General features: G+C 43.9%; 1 protein-coding gene and 1 long non-coding RNA gene across 5 annotated transcripts in view; one reads left to right on the top strand and one right to left on the bottom strand.

Annotated features, from left to right (window-relative positions):
* RAB31 (RAB31, member RAS oncogene family) overlaps positions 1 to 18,718 on the bottom strand; it is a 112,350-nt gene that overhangs the window by 28,048 nt on the left and 65,584 nt on the right. The window lies entirely within an intron of this gene.
* LOC117203716 (uncharacterized) lies at positions 894 to 18,360 on the top strand. 3 transcript variants are annotated; one of them, XR_004486590.2, is made up of 4 exons: positions 894 to 1,107; positions 11,354 to 11,487; positions 11,753 to 11,934; positions 16,703 to 18,360. It is a non-coding gene; the product is annotated as an uncharacterized LOC117203716 (long non-coding RNA). The 3 variants fall into 3 exon arrangements; XR_007471883.1 differs by having other exon boundaries at positions 5,667 to 11,487; XR_007471884.1 differs by having other exon boundaries at positions 5,667 to 11,487; positions 16,693 to 18,360.

Here is an 18,718-nt window from a genome sequence, read left to right as displayed (position 1 = left end):
TCTGCTGAGAAATCAGCTGTTAACCTTATGGGAGTTCCCTTGTATGTTATTTGTCATTTTTCCCTTGCTGCTTTCAATAATTTTTCTTTGTTTTTAATTTTTGCCAATTTGATTACTATGTGTCTTGGTGTGTTTCTCCTTGGATTTATCCTGTATGGGACTCTGTGCTTCCTGGACTTGGGTGGCTATTTCCTTTCCCATGTTAGGGAAGTTTTCGACTATAATCTCTTCAAATATTTCCTCGGGTCCTTTCTCTCTCTCTTCTCCTTCTGGGACCCCTATAACGTTTAATGTTGTCCCAGAGGTCTCTTAGTCTGTCTTCATTGCTTTTCATTCTTTTTTCTTTATTCTGTTCCACAGCAGTGAATTCCACCATTCTGTCTTCCAAGTCACTTATCCGTTCTTCTGCCTCAGTTATTCTGCTATTGATTCCTAACAGTGTAGTTTTCATTTCAGTTATTGTATTGTTCATCTCTGTTTGCTTGTTCCTTAATTCTTCTAGGTCTTTGTTAAACATTTCTTGCATCGTCTCGATCTTTGCCTCCATTCTTTTTCCAAGGTCCTGGATCATCTTCACTATCATTATTGTGAATTCTTTTTCTGGAAGGTTGCCTATCTCCACTTCATTTAGTTGTTTTCCTGGGGTTGTATCTTGTTCCTTCATCTGGTACATAGCCCTCTGCCTTTTCATCTTGTCTATCTTTCTGTGAATGTGGTTTTTGTTCCGCAGGCTGCAGGATTGTAGTTCTTCTTGCTTCTGCTGTATGCCCTATGGCGGATGAGGCTATCTAAGAGGCTTGTGCAAGTTTCCTGATGGGAGGGACTGGTGGTGGGTAGAGCTGACTGTTGCTCTGGTGGGCAGAGCTCAGTAAAACTTTAATCTGTTTGACTGCTGATGGGTGGGGCTGGGTACCCTCCCTGTTGGTTCTTTGGCCTGAGGCAACCCAACACTGGAGCCTACCTGGGCTCTTTGGTGGGGCTAATGGCGGACTCTGGGAGGGCTCATGCCAAGAAGTACTTCCTAGAACTTCTGCTGCCAGTGTCCTTGTCCTCACGGTGAGCCACAGCCACCCCCCGCCTCTGCAGGAGATCCTCCAACACTAGCAGGTAGGTCTGGTTCCGTCTCCCCTGGATCCTGATGCGCACACTACTTTGTGTGTGCCCTCCAAGAGCGCAGTCTCTATTTCCCCCACTCCTGTCAGAGTCCTGCAGTCAAATCCCGCTAGCCTTCAAAGTCTGATTCTCTAGGAATTCCTCCTCCCGTTGCCGGACCTCCAGCTTCAGAAGCCTGACGTGGGGCTCAGAACCTTCACTCCAGTGGGTGGACTTCTGTGGTATAAGTGCTCTCCAGTTTGTGAGTCACCCACCCAGCAGTTATGGGATTTGATTTTATTGTGATTGCACCCCTCCTACCTTCTCATTGTGGCTTCTCCTTTGTCTTTGGATGTGGGTTATCTTTTTTGGTGAATTCCAGTGTCTTCCTGTCGATGACTGTTCAGCAGTTAGTTGTGACTGTGGTGTTCTCGCAAGAGGGAGTGAGAGCACATCCTTCTACTCCGCCACCTTGGTTCAGGGCCTCCGCTTTACCATTTTGAATGTAACGTAGGGACTTCCCTGGTGGCAAAGTGGTTAAGAATCCGCCTGCCAATACAGGGGACATGGGCTGGATCCCTGGTCCAGGAAGATCCCACAAACCGCGGAGCAACTAAGCCCCTGTGCCACAACTACTGAGCCTGCGCTCTAGAGCCCACGAGCCACAACTACTAACCCTGCACACCACAACTACTGAGCCCGCGCACCTAGAGCCCATACTCTGCAACAAGAGAAGCCACTGCAATGAGAAGCCCGCACACCACAATGAAGAGTAGACCCCGCTCCCCGCAACTAGGGAAAGCCTATGTGCAGCAACGAAGACCCAACGCAGCCAAAAATAAATAAATTTATATAAAAAATATAAATGTAACGTAAGTTGATATCATAAAGTGCTGAAAACTATACCCGGCACATAGTAGGTGTTTACTTAATACATCTTTACAAAGATGGCACCACCTTCTCAGAGAACACCAAAAACACAGAGGAAATGAAGCAAGTGGAGGAAACAAGTAAGCAGGAGGCTCAAACTGCCTCAGAGCCTGAGTACATTTATTTGACTCAGGCCCCTCCTTTTACAGCCCAGGAAGGCTCCCAGGCCAGTCATCACTATTCCACAGAAGAACGGGGGACACAGCGTACATCATTAAATACACTAACCACCATAAATCACCCCAAGAGTAAAATTACACCATAGTTTAAAGTCCTAACTCCATGAGAAAAATCTGACATTAATTCTGAGTAACTTTTATTCAAAGTTTGTGCACAACTTTTCATAAGCCACGGATATTTCTTGTTCTGTAATATCCTTACCCATGTTCTCTGCACACTCTGGTTTTGATTGTTTGGATTTTTAAAAATTTATTTGTAAGCGCTCTTTGCATACTAAGGAACCTAGCCTTTTGTAATATATTTTCCACATTTTTTTTCAGCTTAGCATTTGTATTTAGACATTGTGTATGGCATTTTTTCCACACAGGAGTTTTCATGTAGTCAGACTTATTGATCACTTTCTTCTATGACTTCTGAGTTTTGTATCATGATTAAAACAGTTCATTCCAATTCCAAGATTATTTTAAAGATTCCACTGCTTTCTCTAACTTCTATGGTTTTGTTACTTTACAGTTAAATCCTTGATCCACTCTGAATTTATTTTCTCTCATTTTTTCCCCTAATTATCCCAAAACCATGTATTGAACTATCCCCTTTTTTGGACTTATTTAAATATCATATTTATCATATACTAAATATCCCTATGCATTTCACCCTATGTCTTGATTCTGTAGTCTGTTCATTGATTTTCTGTCTAGTTCCCTGACAATGCTGTATTGTTTTATCACTAAATCACTAAAATATATTTCAATATGTGCTGAGATTAGTCCTTCCAATACTATTTTTGCCTGTTTGTTTTTCTAGGTGAATTTTACGATCATTTTGTAAAAACCTTTTAAAAATGTAACTTTAAATTATCTGAGGTAATTTGCCTGGAAGCTCAGTGAATTCATGATGCAGATGCACAAAAGTCTTCATTAATTTAGAGCAAACTGACATTTCTACAATACTACTCAGTTTTCCTATCCAAGGAAAAAGTACCTTTTTTGTCCTATCCTAGAACTGTAACATTCATCTATATAGATCTTGCTCAATTCTTGCTAAATTCATTCCTAGGAATTACAATATTTCAAATTTTAAAAATGACACACACACCAAAACAGTCTATTACTCATTTACATTGTTACTTATAAAGAGGATTTTAACTTCTACTTGATTTTCTAATTGATATAGGTAAAGAATAGTTCTTTTTTTAAATTTTATTTTTAATTTTTGGCTGCGTTGGGTCTTTGTTGCTGCACGCGGGCTTTCTCTAGTTGCGGTAAGCGGGGGCTACTCTTCGTTGCGGTGCGCGGGCTTCTCATTGGGTGGCTTCTCTTGCTGTGGAGCACGGGCTCTAGGTGCGGGCTTCAGTAGTTGTGGCACTCGGGCTCAGTATTTGTGGCTCACGGGCTCTAGAGCGCAGGCTCAGTATTTGTGGCGCACGGGCTTATTTGCTCCGTGGCATGTGGGATCTTCCTGGACCAGGGCTCTAACCCGTGTCCCCTGCATTGACAGGTGGATTCTTAACCACCGCGCCACCAGGGAAGCCCAAGAATAGTTCTTGTATATAGGTAAAGAACAGTTCTCAGTAGATAATCTTGGTTTTCCTAATCCTGCTTGCAATTAAAGAAATTCACATGAAAATGAGGATCGCATCATTCATGCATCAGACTGGCCAAGATGAAAACGTTTATTATCTGCCATGCTAGCATGTGGAGACAGAGGAGGGCTCAAACACTGCTCGCAGGGTAACCATGTGATTCCAGAGTTCATGGGTAAATGCATAGTAGCCATGTCTCCTAAGAACTTTTCAGGTATCTTGGAGCAGGTGCACAAAAGTCCTCATTTTCCCAGAAAATTAAACACATATGTCAAAAAACAAGACACTTTGATGCTAAAAACAAAGAGACAAAATGACATACATCCAAGCTTCCCGCACTTCTCTCTGTCACATTAACAACCATCACTAAGCTTCTCTAGATGTCTTCAGAGGACGCCCCATGCCCCCATGCATCTTGTAGGGCATCAGTCTCAGGTGTGTTCTACAGACCTCCTAGCCCATGATTATTCAGGGCTTGTTAGAAATGAATACCCCTGTGCCCCAGACCTACTGAAGCAGAATGTTTAGTGGGCACATCCCAGAAATAGGCATTTTAGCAACTTCACGACCGTTTCTTATGCTTTCTATAGCTTGAAAACAACTCTTTTAGAAGGTAGACTGTAAAATATTGAGTTTGATATTTCTGCAGTCTATCCAATTCATAATCTGACACTATCAAGTCCAGAGTTTGGAAATCTGTATTAAGATGATTATACGTAGGACATAATAAAGTATACATTCACCAGGCACCATTTTATAAGTGATAAAAGAATAGTGGCTTCATGAGCTCTTCCCAACAGAAAACTTCTGGCGTTTCTGGTGTGTTCTAGCGTGTATATTATATTTCTAAAATACCATACCAGCAATAACCAAGCATTTTATATTCTGCCAGACTCCTGGGATATGACAGTTACCATTTCACTGAAAAATGTTTGCCCCGTAATTTTACTCTCTCCTCCAACCACAGCCCCCTTCCAGCCTAGGTCAAACTGAAGCAACCAACTAAGCTGGCCATGAGGACGCAGCAAGGCACTGTGAGCAGGAGAGGCTGTTCAATGTCTGCTGGCATTATTTTTGTCAAAACCCTCCCATGTGTTTCAGGCATTCTAGCCAAAAGCAATACATTCCACCAAAGCCCATCAGAGGAAGGCTGCAGGCTGTTTGCAAAGGCTGTTGTGTGTCATGAAGTGGTCTCCGTCTCCCCAGCTCCCTCAAGCAGCCACTGAAATGAATAATCAGGGCTTACTGTGCTCCTACCAGCTCGTATTTTCTCTAAATATCCAAGATATTTGTGTAGCACCCAGAGGAGGCAACCATGTTAGCAATAATTAAATCAGCAAAATCTCTGTTCAAAATGCCAGTTCTTTTAGACCCTCAGATTGGTTTATCTGCCAGGTGGAACTAAAACTTAAATGAACTAAAAAAAAAAAAAAAAGAATTACTACCTTCTCAATGAATATCTGATTGGACAATAACTCTTTACGACGATCTAAGCGCTTACAGTTAAAGCACTTGGCATGTGTACCCTGGGAAGGATTTCTGTTCCCAGGGGGCCGAGCCTGCTTATTAATGTGTCTGCAAATGTTATTAACCTGGGGCCAAATTCCTGGTGTCAGGTTCAAACAAGCAGTGTCAGGTTCCTGCCACAGACTTAGACGGACTGTTTCTCATGGAAAATGTCAGAATTTGAAACGAATGAGGACTGAGCAGAAAACACAGGTTCCCGATGGGGGCCTGGCCATTACCTCTGCTTCCAAATACCCCTTCTCCAGACAGAAACGTAGGCTAGTCCCAAGAGGCCAGAGAAACCATTGGAAAAAATCATTAGCTCCAAATTCTCTGAGCAGAATCAAATCAGCTGCCATTTATTTTCTCTCGGTAGATCAGAAATTATTTTCCCTCTTGGATCCTGTTCGTACATCTTAGGAGAGGAACAAAGAACAAACATCGGCTCTGGGACAGACTACCTGGGTTTAAAGCTGGGCCCTACACCTTCTCAGCCACAGGACCTGGGCAAGCTCTTCAGTCTCCATGCCTCTGTTTCCTTATCGATAAGATGGGAGAATGACTGTAACTCTCACTGGGCTGTGAAGATTCAGTTAAACTACTTATAATAGTATCTGGCACACAGTAAGGATGATAATGGTGATGATGGTTAAACTTGTTTTCAATCCACTGCCTAAGTGAACAGTATATAAAGAAAAGTAAATATCGTGCCATTTGAAAGTAATCACTGACATAGCTGTATTTCTTCACCGAAGTCACATTTTGAACTCTTAAAGGTCTGGGCAATATGTAAAGTGAAAGGGGAAAGATTGTTGTATCTTCTAAGAAAATCTCCAGCAACAAAAGCTTATCCCTCTGTTTAATCATACATCAGTTGAGAATTTTTTGAAACAGCCCTCCCCCGCCCTGTAAAGAAGGTTACAATGATCCCTATGGTTCTGGATTAAGGTCAGAGTTATCAATATGAACTTATGTTTATCTTAATATAGATACAAATGGATACTTACAGAAATAATTATAGATAGGTGTGTATGTATGCTCCTGTTAGCATACATACATATACTTCCCAGCTCTGTTCACCCAGAGGGCCTAGACTCAATGACACCCCAGTAGCAACGAGCACACCAAGCCCAGATCTTGGTTTCTAAATACCCTTCTCCAGTAAAAGGAATGAGGGCTGCCTGGAGAAATGGCTGAGTCTAGGGTTGTAGCCTAAACCGTCCAAGATGGGCCTGGAACATCTTATTGTGTCAGAAAGTAAGGAAGTACTCAAAACCCAAAATGATGCGTACATGTTAAAGGGACACAGGTGCCGAAAGAAAGAGCTCCCAGCGGCCAAAGTGGGAGCAATTTGGGTAACAAATTAAATGACACAATACTGCATTATAACTTAAAGTATAAAATAAATATCCATACGTCCACACTGATATAAGTAAATGACTGAATAAATAAAATGGGGGTGAGACAAATTTCATCAGCAGAAGAATTACAAATAATTTATGTAGGGACTCCTCCCTCGAGGCAGCGGAGGACAATCATTACCCCTTGAGTGAGGGCTGGGAACAGGGGCTGCCTTCCAAACAGCATGGTAAGCAAAGCCGGGGAGGGTAACTTTACAGTCACCACCTCAGCCAGGTGATCAAGGTCAGTATCATCAGGGATGACAAATCATGTTGATAACATGAACCCCTGCTATGCTTAATTAATAATAAAGTAATGAAAAGAGCACTTCACCCCTGTGGTCTTCCTCCCTCCCTAAAACACAAACCCTCAGTCTAATCATGAGAAACACATCAGGCAAACCCCAACTGAGAGACAGTCTCCAAAATATCTGACTAGTACTAAAAACTGTCAAGGTCATCAAAAACAAAGGAAGTCTGAGAAATTGTCCCAGCCCAAAGGATCCTAAAGAGACATGGCAACTAGATGTAATATGATATTCTGGGTGGGATCCTATAATAAAAAAGGGATATTAGGGGAAAAGTAATGAAATCTGAGTAAAGTATGGGCTTCAGTTAATAATAAAGTATTATACAAAGTATAATAAAGTATAATGTAGGTTTCTTAGCTGTGACAAATGTACCACAGTAATTAATGTAAGATGTTAACAACAGGGGAAACTGGATATGGGGTATGTGGGAACTCCATACTATCTTTGCAACTTTTCTGTAAATATAAAACTATCCTAAACTAAAGTTTATTTAAATATTTTTTAAATCGGCCATAAAAATAAACACTCCCCAACACACACATGTAGATTTGCACCCCAACACTCTCCTAATCTCCACCAGACCACAACTCACACATCCACACCCACACCCTACACTCTCAGGAAACCTTCCCTGGGGCCAACAAATATCACTTACAGAGATTCCAGACCATATCAGAAGTCCAAGACCATTTATCAAGACTCATGAGAAAGCTGTGATAATTAAGTCAGTGTAGTATAGGTATGAGGATAGGTAAGTCGGCTTGTGAAACAGAACAGAGGGCACTAGAAACAGACCTGTGCACCCAGGACACGTGATACACGACTGAGGTGGAACTTCAGCGGGGAGAGAATGGACTTTACAACCAAGAGTGCTGAGACGACTGGATATCCACATAGGAGAAACTAGGCAGCACACATAAAATCAGTGCCAAGTGACTTAAGGACAGACAGGAAAACAAAACTGTAAAGTTTTTAAAAGATAATCAACACAGTGGAATATCTTCATGATCTCGGGGGTGCAGAAAGATTTCTTAAATGATTCGCCCTCCCTCGACCATTCCCCCCAAAAAAACCATAAAGGAAAAACTTGATAAATTCTCTTAGGTAGGAATTACAGGCTTCTGATGCTGTAAAAATATAAAGAGAGGACTTTCCTGGTGGTGCAGTGGTTAAGAATCTGCCTGCCAATGCAGGGGACACGGGTTCCAGCCCTGGTCCAGGAAGATCCCACATACCGCGGAGCAACTAAGCTCGTGCACCACGGCTACTGAGCCTGTGCTCTAGAGCCCACGAGCCACAACTACTGAGCCCACGTGCCACAACTACTGAAGCCTGCGCGCCTAGAGCCCGTGCTCCACAACAAGAGAGGCCACAGCAATGATAAGCCTGCACACTACAACGAAGAGTAGCCTCCACTCGCCGCAAAAGAGAAAACCTGCGCACAGCAACGAAGACCCAACGCAGCCAAAAATGAATAAATAAATAAATAAATAAAAATTTTAAAAATATATATAAAGAGTGAAAATACAAGACATAAATTTGAGAAGATATTTCAACACATACCATCAAATTAGATAGATAGATAGACAGACAGATGAATAAACAAGATGAAGGTAAATATCCCAAGAGGAAAGGTGGCAAAGTCTTGAACAGGCTCTCCACACAAGACGAAACTTGAACGGCCAATAAATAAAAACATGCCAACTTCCCTGGTAACTGGGGAAACGAAAACTGAAATTCTTATCAGATCTCTCTCCACGCCCTGGCATCTTACAGCACTAAGGGTGTTGAGTAACAGGAAGTCTCCTGCACTACCGGTGTCCTCTTTGGAAAACATTGGCATCACCTAGTAAAACTGAGCTTGCGCCCACCCTGTGACTCAGCAATTAGACTCTTACACACCTGAACCTAAAGGAATGCTAACACGTGGCACTATGAGATACGCAAGAAATGTTCAAGAAGCAATGCTCATAATAACAAGGCAGAAATAACGCAAATACCCATCACCTGTAGGATGGATAGATAAGTTGTGTTGCACTTATCAAATAGAACTGTGCACGGGACTTCCCTGGTGGTGCAGTGGTTAGGAATCCACCTGCCAGTGCAGGGGACACAGGTTTGAGCCCTGGTCCGGAAAGATCCCACATGCCGCGGACCAACAAAGCCTGTGTGCCACAACTACTGAACCTATGCTCTACAGCCTGAGAGGCACAATTACTGAGCCCGCGTGCCTAAGAGCCCGTGCTCCGCAACAAGAGAAGCTACCACAATGAGAAACCCGCGCACTGCAACGAAGAGTAGCCCCCGCTCACTGCAACTAGAGAAAGCCCGCGTGCAGCAATGAAAACCCAACGCAGCCAAAAATAAATAAATAAATTTGTAAATAAAAATTAAAAAGTAAATAAAGTGTATTAAGACTGCCTTAAAAAAAAAAAGTGTACAGCTGTGGAAACGGACAAGGTACAGCTAACGTTTGTTGTGATGAAATCTCCCAGGCATGTTGAGGTAAGAGACAAACCATCATATAATACACTCAGGGTTATTCCATTTACATAAAGTTCAAAAACAGGCAAACCTAAATCTATTGTTTAGATATGCAAACATGGGTGGCAAAGTACAAAGAAAAAAAGTGATGGTTATCACAAAAGTCAGAGCAGCAGTTACTTCTGGATGGGGAGAAGGGGATGTGATTGAGTAGGTACAGAGCTGTTCAAATTCATATTATTCTTTAAGATATACGTAAGTGTTTTATAGATTCTTCATTAAGAATACTTGATAACTGAAACAGAGCAATTCCAGATCCCTCTCTGGGGAGGTCAGTCTTCAGTTCCTTCCCTCCCACTTGGATAATAGCAGTAGATGCAGGCTCAGCTGCTGCACAGCATCAGAAGAAAGTAGAAACACGGGAAGGTGCATCTCAGGGCACAAAACTCACATTTTCACAGCGCAGACTACTCTGCTTCCTCATCTCAAGTAAGGAAAATGCTGGAGGTATTATTCATTCATTCATTCATTTACTTGTTTGTTTGTTTGTTTATGCTGTGTCGCGTGGCTTGTGGGATCTTAGTTCCCCGACCAGGAATTGAACCCAGGGCCACGGCAGTGAAAGCTCTGAGTCCTAACCCCTGGATTGCCAGGGAAGTCCCTGGGTGTGTTTTAATACTTGCCATGATATTTCCACACCTTGCACAGTCGTGGCTTTTGATGTTCGTTGGCTTTTTTGCTTTTTAGTATTTGGAATAAATTGGATTTTTATCATCTAACATCTCAAGTTCTGTTATTTGGTTTGTATAATTTTAAACAAACTCTTATACCCATTTATGGCCCACTGTCAAGAATGGAATGAGTTTTGGAGTCACACGTAAGAAGTGAAAGCAATTCATGTATTCTTAGTAAAACAATATTTATTTCCAAATATATTTTTCATCTACTGAAGACCTCAACTTTCTCCCCAAAACTTGAAACCACTGGTACCTGATGATTTCTGACTGGGTTGGCATGTGTTTCAGGAAGCTGCACAGGGGGCACTGAGCCTGCAATATCCAGCTCTCACCCTGGTTTCCCACTCTAGATGACACAGGAAATTGCAAGAAGCCTTACTTGCTGAAGAATCCAGAGAGGCTCCCACACCTACCGTGGTGTTGGCAGATAGGTTCCATTGCTTTAGCTGGTGGTGACTACATGCAGCTCTGTGTTAAGAAGAAGCCTGAGACCACAGAGGCTCAGGAGAAGACAGAGCCATGACTGATGGGCAATGGAGCCTGGGGATGAGAGACAGAAGTTGGAGGCAGGACCTCGGGGGTTTGCCATCCTGGCCCTGCCCACTGAGCCCAGACACTCGGCATACTTTTAAGCCACTCACCACCCACCCATCTTCTCCCCATTCCTGAGGGCAGACGATCAGGTAGATATTCTTGATATCCCCCCCCCCCTGCCATGACACCTGTCAAAGGCCCTCCCACGCCCATGCTTTTGTCCATGATCTTCCCTTCCTGGAATTTCCTCCTACCCGACTCATCCTGAACAGCCCAGCCTGTGACACATTTTATCCATGAGCCTTTCCAAATCACCGTCTGCAATGACAGACTTTCCCTTTCCTGAATCCCTTTGTCCTTCCTGCACCTTAACTTTGGAACTTTATTAAACATAGTCTTGTATTACTCATTAGATATTGTCCTCCCCCTGTATATCCCTCTTGGCTCCCCAAATAGAAATAAATAGCTCTAAAAAAATATTTTCTTCTCTTTTCTTGTACTTCCCATAGTACTTTGCTCCACACAGAACTACCAAAAGTTATTTGCTAATCGAATAACTGAAAACTGGTAGAATAAATCGCCTGCCTCGTCCCCTAGCCTAGTTTCACTTCTGCCCCAGCTGCTCTGTTCTTGGAAGACGACCTCTACTCCAGGAGAAAAGCCTTGACTCATCGGCAGCAGCCCAACCAATCTCTCACAGTGATTCTCTTGGAGACACCAGAAGTGTTGCTGTAAGATCTCAGAGACCCTGATTCCATTCCTCAGGATTCCATCCCTGATCATCTCCTGGGTTGTATTTAGGGGGGGAAGGGAGGAACCTTGGGCATCCCCAGGTCATCACCCACCACCTCTCCAAGCCCCAGACTCCACCACTACTTTCGGTGGGTAACTTCCATCCGCTACCACAGGCAAGATAAAATAAATCAGGCCTCAAAGGCTCTCTCCTATCAGCACTTCTACACCATCACTCCTTCACCCTTTCTGATTCGTTCACAGCCCTAAGGATGTCAGGAGACCCCTAAGCTGGAACCCATTAGAGGAAGGCCAATGTCTACGTGATCAAGAAAGGCAGGAAGAGTTCCTAATCTGGAGAGGTCACAGGGGGGTTTGTGTACAGAGTCAAGAGTCCAAAATCGGGAAAAGAAAACCAAGGAAACAGAACTGGAGCCTGCTATGAGGTAGGGGTGGGGTGGGCATAATTTCTCCAATAAATTACTTATTATGATGGCTACAGATCAAGGCTGCTTGAAAGGCTGACGGGGAAAAGTGAAGGGGGGATTCTGGCTGAAGTGTCAGGGGTGGGATAGGGAATCCTCTTCTTCCTCTAACCTCAACACCTGGAGGATCCTTCCCCCCATCATTGATTAAAGCAGATGGTTCCTGAAGTACCTGCAGTGCATCACATGAAAGCACCCAAGCAAGGTGATCCTAACTCCTGGGCCAAGCCAAGGCAACCAAGTACAGGCTGGATCTGGGGGAGTCCCAGCACCCAGGAGGGGGCTGGGTGCAAGATGCTGGTCCAGCGGCATCTGATATTAATCAGACGGAGGCAAACCAACCCACAATCGCACCTTTTCTCCCGATGACTATCATTGTGAGATGCAGAAAAGGGGGCAGAGAACTGGAGCTGCTTCCGAAGGGGACAAGATGGCGGGTCAGTGGTGCTTCTTCCGTATCCTGAATGATGCTGGACCACTGTTTCCAGCCTCCGTGAGCTCCGAAGGGCAGCAGGGAGGCCCAGGCAGGTGTGGCCTGCAGTCAGAAGCCCAGCCGGGTTCCAGGACCCCGTCCCTCTTCCCTCGCATCAACTCCTATCACCTAAGGCAATGCTTTTGCGAGTATGGCCCTTGGACCACTTGTAAAAGAACTGCTTTACAAAATGTATTTGTCCCCAGCCTGCTCCTGCCCTATTGAATCAGAATCTACGGAACTGAATCCTGGAATCTGAATTTTAATAAGTGTGCTAAGCAATTCTTATGTTCATGGAACTTTTAAAACTCCTAAAGCAAGGTGATCTATTTCTTTTTTTTCTTTTCAAGACTTGTTTGCCCAAAATTTCCCACCAGGCCCAGGACAAGGCTGTGCAGTCTCTGGCAGGCTCTCCAGACTTTCTGAGAAGAAGGTTTCTTTTCCCTCTAGACCCCAGGCCAAATGTGCCCTCATCAGAGGCACCTGGAATTAGCCCGAGGCCTCGTGTTACTAGTTCAGAAGCCTGGGACCCGCCCTGCTCAGCACATGTCAGCAAATGGTCACTGTCCAGGCTCTAAGCTGGCTGCGCTCCTCCAGCCGGCCACCTCAGGCCCTGCACAGTCAGTTCGGCGCAGGCTCTCTGATTTTCTTTCAACTATGTATGTTCCTAAAATGTCCCCAATTTGCAACGCCCCCTTCCAGCATCAGTAGATGGTAAGGAGAAGGGAGGTGCCCCATCCCCTAGGCCCCATCAGGAGTCACACACACTTCTCCCCAAGGACCGTCCTCACTGGGGAGGGAGGGGGCAGGAAAGCAGGGAAGGGATGTCCCCGGAGCACCTGCTGTGCACAAGCTGGGGACAGTCTTCTCACGCACAGTATCACCAACTCCGGTTTGCTTCCTCGCCTGGGTTCGGAGAGACCACACATCACTCCAACTCCACAATAATCTGAGCCCGAGGAGATTCTGTCTAGAATTCTTCAAGATATTCAGGAAAATCTCTCAGAAAGATCAGGAGCCTTAAAAAAAAATCCAAACTGGAAGTCCTGAGTTCCTCTGATCAGATGCCCGTGAGGGCCTTTCATGCTGGGGTGTGGTCAGACCCTTCTACCCTCTTCTGGAATATTGGTGGATGTGAAACCCACTGACCCCATGATCGGCAACTCCCCTGCAAAGCACTTCTGCACACAAGTCTCCAGTGGCTGAGTCAAGTTCAGGGAGTTAATCCCATTTCAAGTCCAGGCACTTTCAAACTACGCCAGGCCTAGCTCTGCTCAAGGATTTACAAGCTTACACAACCAAAGTCTGTTAGGTGAGCCCGGCTCCTGCTACACACACACACACACACGCACACACACGCGCGCACACGCGATCCTTCTCCAACCCCCAGTGAAAAAGAAACTATCGTCTTGTGGCGATTACAGAAGAGCAAAGTCTTTTAGATTAGAGTAAAAGAAGGTCAAGCTCTAAATAAGGTCTGGGGCAGAGAGACTTGGCTAACTCCCCAGAAAATCGTACCGGCAGGCGGAATCTGGAGCAGCTGGATTGGTTGGCCAAGAACGCAATTACACTGCCATGGAAAGGAGTCAACAGCAGGTGTCATTAGGCTCGCAGGCGTATCATTTACCAGACTATTTCTGTCTAGCGGGAGAAAGTTTATCCTCTGGGCAAGGACCAATCCACCAGGCTTCCCCTTCTCCGCTTTCCTAAATGGGAGTTTTTAATACAGTTCCCGTTTTTCTTCTGTACAGTGGGTGTGGCGGGGGAGTGGTTAAATTCATCCTTTGGCTCAGCGTGTTTACAAAACTTTAATCATACATAATATACATAATATGCATGTGTATGTGCACATATACATGTCCGCACACACACACCACTGCCTAATATTTACTTATCATTTTTATCTAAATCCAACTTTGTTAACTGAAATTTGTACTGGGGTAGCTGTGGATTCACACGCTGTTACAAGAAATAATACTGAGAGACTCCTTGTACGCTTTGCCCTGTTTCCCCAAATGGCACCGTTCTGCAAAACTGTAACATCATAGCCAGGACACTGACACTAATACACTCCATGCTGTTCAGATTCCCCTGGTTTTACTGGTGCTTGTGTGTGTGTATTATCACTCGTGTAGGTTCGTGTCCTCCCCACAGAGAGGTGGACGTTTCCAGCATCACAAGGATGCCTCGTGCTGCCCGTTTATGTCCATGCTGTCCTTCCCCCGCCCCTCCGCCCACCTCACCCCGACCATAACCACTAATCTCCCTCTAATTCTAAAATGGTTTCATTCCCCAAAGTTATATAAGTGGAATCATACAACATGAAACCCTCGGTACTGGCTTTATTCACTTAGCATATTTCCCTGGAGGTTCGTCCAGGTTGCTTGTACCCGTTTTGTTCCTTTTCACTGCTGAGTAGTATTCCACAGTGTGACGCACCCTGGTGTGCCCACTGAAGGACATCTGGGCTGATTCCATCACAAACAAGGTTTCCGTGGGGACTTCCCTGGTGGCGCAGTGGTTATGAATCTGCCTTCCAATGCAGGGGACATGGGTTTGATCCCTAGTCAGGGAGCTAGATCCCACATGCATGCCGCAACTAAGAGTTCGCATGCCGCAACTAAGGAGCCCGCTGGCCACAACTAAGGAGCACACATGCCTCAACTAAGACCCAGTGTGCAGGTTTTCTGTGAACGTAAGTTTTTATTTCTCTGGGATAAATGCCCAAGAGTGTGATTGCTGGGGCATATGGTAATTTTATATTTAGTTTTTAAAGAAATCGCCAAAGAGTTTTCCAGAGTTTTATACGCACATCAGCAATGTACGAAGGATCCAGTTCTTCCCCACCCTCACCCGCACTAGTTGTTATCCCTCTTTCTTATTTTAGCCATTCTGATGGTCTGATTATGACATTCAACATCTTTTCAGGGTTTTGCTCAACATCTTGATATTCTCTTGGGTGAAATGTCTGCTCATCTCTTTTGCCCATTTTAAAATGAGACTTTATTAAACTTTATTAAACTTATTAGACTTTATTAAGTCTTCAGAGTTCTTTATGTAGCCTACATGCTACTCCTTTGTCAGATGTTTGGTTTGCAAATATTTGCTCCCAGTCTGTACGTTGTCTTTCATCCTCTTCACATGGGCTTTCACAGAGCAAATGTTTTTAATTTTGAAGAGGTCCAATTGATCAATTTTTCCTTAGATACACTGGGATTTTGCTATCAAGTCTAAGAACTCTTTGCCTGACCCCAGATTCTCAAGATCTTCTCTTAGATATTTTCTAAAAGTTTCTAAGAGTTTTACATTTTACATTAAAGTCTATGATTCATTTTAGAGTAATTTTTATATAAGGTGTGAGGCTAGGGTTGAAGTTCTTTTTTTTCCCTCTTTTTTAAAGTTTGGCAGTTCCTCAAATTATTAAATACCGAGTTACCAAATGACCCCAAAATTTTACTCCTACGTATACACACAGGAGAAATGAAAACATATGTCAGTATAAAATTTGTACATGGGGCTTCCCTGGTGGCGCAGTGGTTGAGAGTCCGCCTGCCGATGCATGGGACATGGGTTCGTGTCCCGGTCCAGGAAGATCCCACATGCCACAGAGTGGCTGGGCCCATGAGCCATGGCCGCTGAGCCTGCGCATCCGGAGCCTGTGCTCCGCAATGGGAGAGGCCACAACAGTGAGAGGCCCGCGTACCAAAAAAAAAAAAATTTGTACATGATTATTCACAGCAGCACTTTTCATAATAGCCAAAAGGTGGAAACAACTTGAATTTCAACTGGTGAATGAAAAAATAAAATGTGGTATATCCACACAATGGAATCACAGTCAGCCATGAAAATGAATGAAGTAACTGATACAAACTTCAACATGGAAGGACCTTGGAAGTATGCTGAGTGAAAGAAACCAGGCACAGAAGACCACATTTGTATGATTTCATTTATACAAAATGTCCACAAAAGGCCAATTAACAAAGACAGAAAGGTAGATTAGTGGTTGCTAGAGGTGGGAAGGAGGTGGAAATTGGAAGTGGCTGTAATGAGCGTGATGCTTGTTTGCAGAGTGGAGATGTTCTGAAATGAGATGTGAGGCTGACTAGACAACTCTATACATACACAAAATTCACTGAACTGCATACTTAAAACAGATGGGTCTATGGTTTGTCAATTATCTCAAAAAAATATATTAAATGCTTAAAAATTTTAAATTTACTAGCATCAAACTGGGTTTTCTTGTTGAGTTAATCAGAGGTTTGAAGGAGAATCGCAAAGGGAGTTATGTCCTTGATTCAATAACAAGGAGAATTTAAGAGAAAAATCTAAGAGAGTTTTGTGTCTAACAAGAGATCCACATTCCACCCTTTAAACCACAACTACGGGAGCTGGAGAAGCTACATTTGGACCCACTGAGGCCAAACCAGGGGGCGTGGGCTCATGGGACAGTGACCCCATGATGTCACACTGGAAGCTGGAAGTAGCACTGGATCATCTCCCTTTGGGGATGGAGTACAGATAAGCAGACAAAGCAGAATGTCTGCCGAGGAGAATGCAAAACAGTGAATTCCACCCTGAGACACGGTGTGGCTTCGGTGCCAGCGGCCAAACCAACACGTCACAGACAGCAAGCTGGACTTTTCCAGGAACCGCCCCTCTTCAAAACCACCCACCCTCCCATTCTTGTGACTATGGTGGGAGAAATCATCTGTCCCACCCACATCCCCTCCCTTGGCCACAAATGCTTTCTCATGACGTGCGGCAATCCTTTTATGGCAATGTAGAAACAAAGAGAGCGCCAGGCCAGGATCTTTCTAGAAACTAAAGCTGGAACATATCAAATACCAGAGCTAAAGGCACCCCTGTTTTTTTACCATGTGGATCCCAGTACCTTCCAATAAACTCCCCTTTTTCCTGAAATTAATTTCAATTGAGTTTCAATCCCCTAGAGTCAAGAGTCCTAACTAATTCCATTCACGTTTAAATCGTTTTCTGCTTAAATTGTCATCCATTCGTTCTCCCATGACACACAAGGCTTAGTTCACTGGAAGTCGCACCTTTATCACAATTCGATGGTGTCAGGTGAGAGCAAAGGCTTTCTCTCAGCAGAGGCTGCCTCCACCCACCCAGCCCACCTCCTTCCCACGACAAAAGTTAAACCATTCATCTGGGAATTCTGGACAAGCAGGCTGTTTCAGGATTACAGGGCAGAAGGCAGAGATCTGAACTAAGTCTGGGGAGTTTAAAGACCTGTCCAGCCCCCAGAAAAACAAACAAGTAAGTGGTGGTTATGGCTGTTATTATATACCAACCTGGTGCAATGTGATAGAAAGCTTCTGAAATCCCAAACAGAGCAATTTGGCAAAGCCCATCTTAAGGGCTTTTGCGAGATCTTTCCTGTTGTTCATTACACTTTGGTTTAATCATGTTTGGATTAGCAAAACCTGAAGCATGTGTCGGTTGTCTTTACGAAAATCAACTACTCGAATTGCTGAGAATTAAACTAACCAGGGCATGGAGACAACACAAATTCACTGTTTTCTTTTTTATTTCAGCTTTATTTAGTAAAAATAGTTAGCTTATCAGGCTAGATAGAGCTATCATCACAGCTTTAGTCTAGGCAGACTGGGTCCCTACAAACCTCTCTCCTGGCAGAGGAAGTTCAACACCCAGTGTCTCTGGGGGAAGCCAGAATGTTCACATACGATGCATCTAATTCAGATCTTAGAACAAAACAGTGAGATCATATAGACCTGGCTACATCCTTAAGTTAAAGTCTAGAACTAAAACAAACAGGGACGCTGTGGAAAATGTGAAGAATTCTAACCCTCCTCACCATATGAAAATGTTACTAAAATGGTAATAGTAGAAATAATGACAAAAACAACAGACAAGGTAACAATAAACAATAATAAGGGAATTCCCTGGCAGTCCAGAGGTTAGGACTCCGAGCTTCTACTGCAGGCGGCGCGGGTTCGATCCCTGGTTGGGGAACTAAGATCTTGCAAGCCATGCGGCATGGCCAAGTAAATAAATGAATGAATTAATTTAAAAAAATATTAAAACCATTTAGCCCAAAGACATCTAGAGTCAGGGGTGTAACTGTACTCTGTACAGGAGATTTGATTTAAATATTCATGAGTGGGTGCTCCCTCAAATGTGCATCTCCCTATTATTTTTCCCTCAATTCTACTCTGGTTGAATAAATACCACCTTGATCACCACAAGTGAATGACATAAATTAAATTATGACACTGAGAACAGACTTAACCA

The sequence above is a fragment of the Orcinus orca genome, chromosome 15 (genome assembly GCF_937001465.1).
Source record: "Orcinus orca chromosome 15, mOrcOrc1.1, whole genome shotgun sequence".
NCBI lineage: Eukaryota > Metazoa > Chordata > Mammalia > Artiodactyla > Delphinidae > Orcinus > Orcinus orca.
The sequence above is the reverse complement of the archived record's forward strand: the minus strand, read 5'-3'. Positions and strand labels throughout refer to the sequence as shown.